We start from the raw sequence: 11349 nt of genomic DNA on the forward strand, positions 1-11349 counted from the left end.
GTCGGTTTAGTGGCTTTATTTAATATTATATTTTTTTTTTTTAAACCCGCAGAACAGTTCTGCAGTCTGTCAATAGTAACAGAAAAGTACTGATACGTGTCCGTTCAACGAAGCTTCCTAAAATTAATAAAAAACCTCATTAGACTAAAAAGCAACGCCAGTGGAAGGTGGACATGCGATGGGCGTTGCAAGTTTTCTTACGTAATTTCAAAAAAGAAAAAAGGCTGCAAATTAGGGTGAAATATTTGCATTAAGCAAATTCAACCCTGGAAGAGAGAGGTGTCTCTATTTCCCTGTTTTTTTTTGAAATTACTCTCGGATCAAAATTTTAACAGTTTAAATTTAAGCTTTAATAATATTATTATTTTAATTTTATATAAGGTATATAAATAAATTTGAAATATTACATTTTAATTTAAATAATTTAAAACTATAATATTTTATATAAAATTAAAATAATAATTTTCTCAATAATTAAATCTAAATTGTTGAACAATTTTGGTCCAAAGTTGAAAAGAGAAAAATGGAGGGAAGGGGAATCGAGACACCTTCTCTCCCCTCCCATTGATGGTAGAGTTGAGACTAGAAGTAGAGGTACAAATAATTTTATAAAAAAATTAATATTTTTAAAATAATCATTATACTATGACTAAAATTATAATAACATAAAAAAAGTGATCATTATTTTTTATTTTAAAAAATTATATTAAATAGTTTGATATGGTCTTTTATTGTAAATATATTTCTTATATCTTTTTCAAATTATTAAAATATTATATATCTAATAATTTGTTAGTACAAATATCTTTTTTATATAGTCTATAGGGCACAAAATATTAAGAGTAGGAGGTGTAAAGTTACAAATCTATATACCTTATAATTTTTCTCAAAGTAAGGGAGTGCAATCTTGTGTGGCTCCGCCATTACTTTTAAACTCCTACCTTGTTTGATAAAGATTATTTGATGAGGGAAAACTCTTACTAGCTGCTAGAGATGAGATTAAATATACCACTGCTTGAGGTTTCATGTAGTTAGCATTCAAGATTAAATGTTGCAACTAAGATTTCCATATTTGCAACTGCTTGGTTAAGTATTCAAGGTTAAACCACTACTTGAGGTTTCATCTATGTTGCAGCTAAGATTTCCATAATTAATTAATTTTGTTGGGACTTAATTATTATTAAATTAATCTTCTAAGAACTAATGTATGCTTGGATAAAGGAGATTTGGATTTAGATTTAGATCAAATTCATCATTTAGATTAATAAAAATTCATGGATTTGGATTTAATCCATACCATGTTTTATTATAATTCTTTTATAACTTCAAATCTCTCTTACATCATAATTATTTAAAATACTAATCATTCTAATCCTTCCAACGTGTTTGGTTTGAAGGAGAGGAGGGAAAGAAAGATAGTTAATGATCCCTTGTTTAACTTAATTGGAAAGGAGGGAAGGGGAGCTAATAATAAGTTAATGATTTCATCATTGTTAAACTTATTTTTATTAAAAAATCGTTATATTATAATTCATTTATTTTATATTTTAAAAATGTCAACACTTTCACTTTATACTAGTAATTTTTTTTGAAGTATCAATATATCAATATTGCAAGAGACAATGCAACTTTTAGTCTTTTAAATTTGTTCTAGTTATTAATTTAATCTTTTAAGTTTAATTTTTATGAATCTAATTTCTTAAGTTTACTTCTGTTATCGATTTAGTTTTTTATTATTTAAAAAAATAGGTTACATTATTAAAATTTATTGATATTGATAATAGAATATTGATGGCAATCATATTAATTAATGAAAAAAGGTATAGTTATATTTAGGTAGGAAAAAATTTAGACTATGAGATTTTTAAAAACAAAAGAACAAAACACAGTGTAAGAAATTATACTAATTTGAGGGTTAATTTGTTCTCATTTAACTACATATATGTAACATTCGGAGTATTTAATTTGTAATTAATTACTAATTAAAGGATAAATTAGTTAAAAATAATTAATTAAGTTAATCATGTTTTTTGAGTTGTTAATTGACATTTTGGATTATGAATAACTTTAGGATTGAGCTAAGGTAGAAGTTCGATTGAATTGGGTTCACATGGCACGAGGTAAAGCAAGAAAATGCTCGTTGTTGTTAGCTATGGCAACATACCCAAATGGGGTGAATTGGGTGTTTATAAAATTTTTTGTTCTTTTAAAAAATTTTTTAGCAAAATTATGTTCAAAGAAAAGTTTAAGCAAATTTAAATACTAAAATCTTATTACAAGAATGCCAAAAAAAAAATCACAAGCTCAATATGTGTAAAATAAATTTCTAAATGAAAGTTTGAGTAAGAGTACGTAGATATATCAATTTCAATTTTATACACTAAAACATAGCATAAACTAAGGTTGCTGAAAATATAAAAAGATAAGGAAAGATAGATTACAAATAATTATTTATCCTGATTCAACTCCACCAATTGAGCCTACATTCAGTCCTTAATCAGTCACTTAAAATGTTTCCACTATAATACAAGTTTAAGTGGGTGCTTGCCACTTCAATATATTCACAAGTTTAGTTCGGGCACTTGTAATCTTTTATAGCAAATGACTTTATTAGTAAGCTTCTTTTTCTAAGAGAATAACTTCTGTTGATTACAAGAGAAATCTCTCCCTCACCTTTGCAATGATTTTGATTATGTAAATCACTCAGTTAAAATTCTCTCTAAGAGTAATGATAAGTACAATAAAACTCTAATACTTGAATGATGATTATATAAATGATATTAGCTCAAGAACAATAATTTTTATATAATAACAGTAATATGAACATTAATTTCATAGCTTGATAATTTCTGAGCTTAATCACCTATTAAGATAAATTTAAAATGTTATATTTATAATCCATTGAAATAGGTGTTAAAGATATAAGATAACCGTTTATAGTCATTACATAGTGATTATGGCCGTTAGTGATGTTTCAAGTGTGGAATAAACCTCATTCACACATGAAATGACAATTTCACATGCGCAAATAACAAATGTCACTTGAAATATGACGAATCTCGTTTGAAACACAACAAATCACACTTGAAACGTCATGTGATATTGCACAGGCGACAAATTTTGCATGGATAAAAAGTGATTCATGCTTGAATTAGATCACAAAAGCTATTGAATGAAAATAAGGCTTGTAGACGACATTTCACACATGTATGAGAAGTGATTCACACTTGAATTAGACCACAGAAGCTATTTAGTGAAAAAACAAGGCTTTTGGGTGACGTTTGACATGTGTATAGAAAATTATTCACCCTTGAAATGGACCACGGAAGCTATTTAGTGAAAATAAGTCTTCTGGAGGCTAATTCACAGGTGAATGTAATGAGGATTCACGCTTGAATTGGACACTGAAGCTTTCTATGGACATTTCACGCGTGTGTCCCTCTTTCATTCATACGTGATTTGAAGGGTTCTACTGGACAAAACTTCATAAGGCTATGACTCTCTCAATACAACTCTAAATCTAACAAACTATATATCGTTGGAAAGCTCTCGAAGCCTAGTTTTTAATAAAATAATTTTACACTTAACTTCAATGTAACTTTTGAGATATAATTTAAAGAATGAATAGAGGTCAACTTTAAATGCTATGCAAAACCAATATCAACACTCAACTTCTAAAATTCATATCTTTCTCAATAGAACTCTATTTTGAATAAATAAATTGTCATTAAAAAGATGTTAGAGTTTATTTTTAAATGATATATATTTTACATTAAAATGATCTATATAGTGAGAAATATGATAAAAAACATGACCAAAAGTCAAATTTAATTTTCTACACAATTCACATTTCAAAGTTTAAACTTCAAATGTTGATGACCTTTTTAACTTAACTTTATTTTGAGTAAACAGAATAACTTTAAAAACTTTATGAAATTAGTAATCAAAACGTTTCAAACTTTTTGATAGATCAAAGATAAAAAATATGATTATAAAAAATTATACCTCACTTTTTCTCTCAAGAGCTAAAATGCATATTTGGATTTAGAATATATTGAGCTAATGTTGCATATCTAAATCAATGAGTTTAACATAAAGATTTCTAGTCTAATGATATTATACCTATCAAGTTCAAAGTTTCTAAAATGCATCCAAGGTTGTATGAATGTCATTATTATTCTTAAGCTCTTCTTGAATCATTCTTCTAAAGTTCTTCTTAATGTAAGGGTCAATTTTTGTTTCAAAACCTAAAAGATTGAAGTGGCAATTTAAGAAAATATAAGGAATTAAATTGATAAAAATTAAACTTGAGAAAATAAATTAATAATTAAAAAAATTGAAGGATTTAAAGTTTCATTATCTCTTTAAAAATTAACAATGTACTTTATTCCAAAATTCATTGCCCCATTGATATTAAATATATGAACACCAACTTATTCTAGCTTAAAATTTATTGCACTTGGTAATAAATTAAAAATACATCTTATTCCTAAAAATAAACAATTTATTTTATAAAATTTTTTTATTCTATAATTGATTACCTAGTGCATTTAGACCTAAATTTTTATAATTTGTAAACATTAAATTTATAATTTTATTATAACATCTCCATTTACATTTTTATTATATGTTTGAAATTTATCGTTTACAATCACATTTACAATAAAAAAGTAAATAATATTGTATGACAAAATATCTTATAATATTTCAATTAAATTGAATAATTGTTATCATACATCTTATGCATAAATTTCAATGGATGTAGACTTGAATTTTTATAATTTGTGAAAATTAAATTTATAATTTTATTATAAGCTATCCATTTATATTTTATTACACATTCGACATTTACCATTTACAACCACATTTATAATAAAAAAGTAAATAGTGCTATATGACAAAATATCTTATAAAGGTCTAATTGAATTGAATAATTGTTATCATACTGCATCTGACACTTATTAAGTAATATGATTTGTTCCAGTCATTAAATTCAAATATGATGTATCTCACAAAATTATTATAGGTCTATCGTAATCCATTGATAATATTACTATATATTCCTCCATTTTTAAATATAAACAAAATTTTTATATGGCTTGGTGTTATTTTTTATAAGAAAAACAATAATTTTCTTAATTACTATAATCTTATAAGCAAAAAACATCTTTTTTAATTACTCTTCATTAAATGATAGTATCATTAAATTAGGAAAAAATAAATTGTTTATCACAATTACATCTTAATCCAAACTTTTAAATTTTAGACATAATTATTAAAATTAACAAATTTTTTAAATCATGTGAATTGATTAAAATTTGTTTATATATAAAAGTGAATGGGAATAAGTTGAATTATTTAAATAATAAATATTTTATTTTATAATTTATTATTCAAATTTGTATGTTATGTACAATTAATCATCTTATATATATATATATATATACACAAAATACAAGCAACAAATGATAAATTTTTTACATTTACAAAAAAAAAATATTAGATCTCATATATAGTATTTTTTATGAATATTATATTTACAAGCATTTTTTACTATGAATTCCATACCTATTTTTTTAATTTTTATTATGGGTTTAACATAAACTCTAAATATACAAAAATCAAATTTTTTAAAAACCATGGTACTGTTCATACAACTGTAGATGAACAGTATCATAATATGCATTTTACAATGTATATAATGTAATTATGAAATGTTATTAATTATCTTATTAACTTATTTTTATTTTAAATGTTTAAATTATTTTAAAATAACTTATTGATTTCTATATTGTTATTATTTATTTAGTTGTAAACTATTATTTATTATTCTATTTCACTTATTTATTGCCAAACTCTCATTTAATTTCACTACATGAAAATGAACAAAATTAACAAGTAAAGTAGGACAATTAATAAATAAAATAAGATATTTTTAATATTAATTTAAATTAAAGATAATTTTATTATTTTTTAAAAAATTAATATTAAATTAGTATCCTTGAATTGTAGTAAAAATTTAAGAGTGTTAAATTTAAATAAATGTGGTCCAATAGTTTTAATTGAAATTCTTTCTTTTTAATTTTCATTTTCATTCCCATTCTGTTTGTTGTTCTCGTACTATTCCGCTCCACAAAACAAACAAATTAAAGCCAGTCAACGTTGAAGATAACTTTATTTTACCAGACTCAACGTCGAATAACCAAAGACGGGCGGTGGGTGGGTGGTTGGGTTCCAAATCCAAAAATAAAATATTTATAAAAAAATATTAAAAAAATATGTGGTGGGTGGTTAGGCACCAAACCCAAGAATAAAATTACTTGCATCATGAAACTTTGTCCTTATCCAGTAATAACTCCACCTGCCATCTTATGGCCTCTTCTTTATCATGTAATCTGGTCAGAGTATTTTTTGTTTGTTTTGAGTTTTTCCCTTTTTAGTGAAAGGCTAGGCCTAGGTATCCGCCCTGATATGATAATATATAGCCATAGCATGAATTTTAATATTCAATTCAAATTTACTAACTCCAAACAAAAATTAGAATCTCTGCATGATTCATAAACCTTAACACAAATAGTCAGCTTACGTTATATAAACTCGTTTAAAACCCCTTGCACTTTGAGGAAGATCACATGATTTGGCTACTGTGCCAAATTTGTAGACCGTAGATTCTCAAGCGTAATAGACGTTGTTAATTTTTATAAATCTCAATTCATGTAAATAAATAAAATAATTTATGCATATTTGAGAAATTTATTGATTGCTTAAGATAGCTCGATTATCTTGAGTGCAGACAGATACACAACTCACTGATTCTCAAAATCTTCAGAAAGTGCAGAGATAATGAAATAAAAGAATGAGTCGTGTGTTTGCCGTTATCGACTGATTAACTTATATAGATTAGATCAGTAATCGCCTTATTAAATAATTAAATAATTATTATCTATTATCTTTGATTCAGTCAGTTAAGAGATAGAAAATAACTGACGGTTACTAGGTTGTGAGTTGGGCCTCTGTCCATTAGGCTTACTTGTGTGGTCCACATATCACGGTTCACACAAGATCATAAGAATCAATTTGTTTGAGCTTAGTAATTAATATTAATCTATAATAAAATTCCAACAGACATTCAGGGCTTGTTTGTTGGCACAAAGCATTGAATTTTGTGGCGTTGAAAATGTGATTATGAATATGAATCAGTTTTAAAATTATGTTTAATATGTCATGAGGTTAAAAAAAATAAAGATTGAAATCCAACAAAAACTAGATAAAAACTGATCAAATAATCATCTGTCTCTAACTCATTCAGGTAGAATTTTTAAATCTGAGATGACTCATTTGCCTTTTGTCCCACCTTTTTAGTCACTCTCTCAACTTCTTATAAGAGAAGACTCATTGCAATCACAAATCTAAGATGTGAGGATGATGCAAGGACAATGCAAGAGAGGCGATGTTGATGGAAGGTTGTTGACAAAAGAGAAGGAAGGTGGAGGGCTAGAAGTTATCAAAGTAGGAGAAGCAAGATAGAGGGCCAAAGGTCATTGATAGAGTTGAAGGAAGGTGGAGGGAGAGAGGTCTTTAATGGAGGAGAACATTTGGGCATTTTTATAAGGATATTTTAGTCAAGAAAATTTTAATCTCAAGAGAAATTTTGCAACATGAGGGGGTGGTGGGTTTGGATATTCTTACCTAAGTAACATTGAGTAATTCTAAGAATTATTGAATGTCCAAATATGTCAAAAGTGATATCATCCAAACCCCAATCCAATTCATGCTCCCAATGCCATGTACCAAACAGGGCTTTAAGATCTTGGCTTCCCTCCACCAAAAGAAGCCTTCTATGCATTTGAACTATTTAAATTAAATTTAAACAATTTAAATTTAATATTTTTATTTTTTACTTTATATTTATTGCAACAGAAAAATATATATAATTTAAAAAAAATTAATAAATATGTTCATTAGTTTGAATAGTCCAAATTTAACATAAATTTGTTCAAAAATGTAAGGCATTTTTAACCAAATCTCACCCCCAATAAAGTAATTACCTACTTTTAACTAAGCCTATTTTTTATACTTACCTCTATTAAACACTCTATAATAAATATAAAGTTATTATCAATAGCGGTATTTTTTTTAAAAAGGCAATGATTACACCTCAAAAGACAAAAAATACCATATATTTTTGAACATTTAACTCATCAAAAAATGTCATTTTTGAATGGAGGGAGTATTAAAAATTTTATAATTTCCATAAATGAGCTATTTAAATATACTTTGGGCAGTAAATATTTAATATTAATTTTGTTATAATTTTTTATATTAAATTTGAATCATTTATATTAAATCTAAAATATTCAAATTAATGAATAAATTTAATATAACTTTTTACTTTAATAGATATAAAATAAAAAAAGTTAAAGAGTCTCTCACAGGATGCGTGGAGGCTCAGTGCTGAATCCCCCATTTATTTAATACTAGGATTTAGTTTCTTTTTAATTTTGCCTAATCTTTAGGATTTATTCCACATGTATGTGTATATGCAACATGCATGTATCCTTAAAAATACATAGTATAGCATTTTTTTTTACTTTTTCGCCCTCACAATATACATGTAGGATCTAGATGAGTGAATGTTCCAAATCTTTTTACAAAAACTATCATTTAACTCACCATTTCATTTATTTCTGACGATGCATGAATTTTTTTCAAGCGTACGTTGATAATTCAATGACTGTAGTTGGGATACTAATTGAATGAAATTAAGAATTTGGAACTCTAATAGGGATTTAAATCCATGCATGTGTGCATGTTCGCTCTCATAATACCCATACATTTTTAAGAAAAAATATTTACTATAAATGTTCCTTCTCATTGGAAAATTATGGATTCGATATCTTTCTTTCACTTGCCTCTTGATTGTCTTTTCCGTACTTTAAATTCCTCAACGCGATCAAGTACAAGTGGACACGTGGTTTGTTGTTTTTTCGTTTTTGGATACATCATACACCCCATATGGGACTTAGTCATCTGAAATCATTCCTAATCTGGTAACGATAAACTGAAGGAAGATTATTAAAGAAGAAAAAGAAATAAATAAATAAGGGACGATAAAAATGAATACAAAAATTATGTTTATAAACTTGAAGGATAATTTTATTTCAGAAAAACATCATAAAGAAAAAAAATATCATTACTGCGCATTCTATCCAATAACTAGGAAAATTTGGTGTATAAAAAAACTTGTCATTTGCAAAGTATACTATCACCCAGATTTAAAACTATTTTTATTTTTTTATCTTTCTTTCATATTTATCAAAATAAAAATTTATAAAAAATATAATTTTTTATTAAACATATTAACCAACAATTTAGATAGTACAATTTAACTTAGATGATTCAATTTAATATTAATTTTTTAATTTTTTATAAATTAACTATCCATATATATTTTGAACAGCCTAGTTTTAAAATTAACTTTTTTTTATAGAATATTAAAATAAAGATAATATTCAGGCACCTTTCAAGAGATGTGTTTTTTTTTTAATTACAAGTTAACAATTTTGAATCCAAACCATTCAAAATAAATATGGGTAGATAAATTATAAAAAATTTTAATATCAAATTTGAACTTTTCGAGAGAGGATGGAGGTGGCAGGAAAAATAAGTTTCAAAGAGTATATAGAAATGTTTGGAAGCTTTGCAGATGATAATTTTGTTTTTTATTCACCCCTGTTTTTTCCGGCCATTGGATAGAATGCACGACAATGATATTCCCACTTCTCAGCCGTTGCTTTGAATCTACCATATGGGATCTATTCTGAGAATATTCCCCGTAACACTTATTTATTTATTTGTCATTAGTTGAAGTCGAAACACAAATTAACAATGCATCAATATTAAAAAATTAATATCAACATTATATTAATATTAGTAGTATTAATTAGTAATATAAAACTTAAAATCTGTAAAAAAAATGCAATATTCATTGTTTGGAAACTTGGACTGACTTGGCCAAGTTGACCTGTAAACCAGTGAATTAATCATCTAGCCAGTTCAGTTGATTAAGGAAATTGATCACTTATGACTCATCTTTAATATGGTCAAACTTAGCCAACTCAATAGGTTAATGTGTTGACTCGGGTCATATTTTATTATTTTATTTTCTTTATTTTTTCTTTTCTTCTTCCGAATATTAAACAGCTTGAATAAAATATAAATTTCTTAATATTAATTTAAATGCTATTATGTTTTGTTATTGTTAGAAACTTATAATTATTATTTCTATAAGACATGTGTAAGATTTTATGAATAAATTTTTTTATTTACTCAAAAATTAATGAATTTTATTTAACTATTACAGTCTTTTATATGAATTTTTTATATATTAAATCAAATTATATTATTTTAATTGAAACTTGTTTGCTTTGAGTCGGCTTATAATTGAACCATTAATTTTTAAATTATTATCTCGATTGATTTAATAATCAATCCAATTTTTAATATCTTAATATTTATTATACAATGAGCTGCCAAATTGTAATTTACTTTTTTTGGGATCATTTTGGCGTTTCCTTAAATTTAATCTAGACAAAAATTATTAATATGTAATATCTTGATGTCATCTTTTCAAAAAGAAGCATCCGAGGGACAAGTCCGTTCCAATATTTCCTCGATTTGTTCGATAGAAAACATAATAGCCAGATTCGTTCCCACAATGAGCCGTGCGAAGATTTTATTTTATATTGTCATAATTTTAAAGAATCCTAATACAAATCATCATTTGGATTTGATGTCAAATTATTGAATTATTATTTATTCCACTTACCCGCTCCAAAGAGTAATTAAGAAATGATTTTTGAGTTGGCAGAAAAAGAAAAAGAAATGATATTTGAAATGACCATCCAACATCAAAGAACAGGACGACAACAACCCAAAAACGATAAAAAAAATGGATTAAATAAAAATATCTAAACGGGAATCAAAATCCAATCAGTTGGTGGAGAGGTGGGACGACGACAATTGATTGTCCGAAAGTACGAATTTACCCCTCCTAGACTCGTCACGCAATCCGGTCAAAAAAAAAAAAAAAGATTCGTCACACAAAAATAATTGTCTCGTTCTTCTTCTCTACCAGTAAAGAAATGATTACATCAGCGTGAATTTTATATTTTTCTATTTTATTGCAAAACCCAGGGTGCTCCGGCCACTCGCTGAGGCAAATATAAACCCTTAGAAAAAAATATTCTTATTAAATTTTATAATAAATTGATTCAATTTTTTTTGACCAAAAATTTGTGAATGGCCTTAGTTCATTAACTCAATACGTGTCTTATGTAAATATGATAA

This window comes from Prosopis cineraria, unplaced genomic scaffold, assembly GCF_029017545.1.
Source record: "Prosopis cineraria cultivar Desert tree isolate PC_DT_omini unplaced genomic scaffold, ASM2901754v1 PC10, whole genome shotgun sequence".
NCBI classification, from domain to species: domain Eukaryota; kingdom Viridiplantae; phylum Streptophyta; class Magnoliopsida; order Fabales; family Fabaceae; genus Prosopis; species Prosopis cineraria.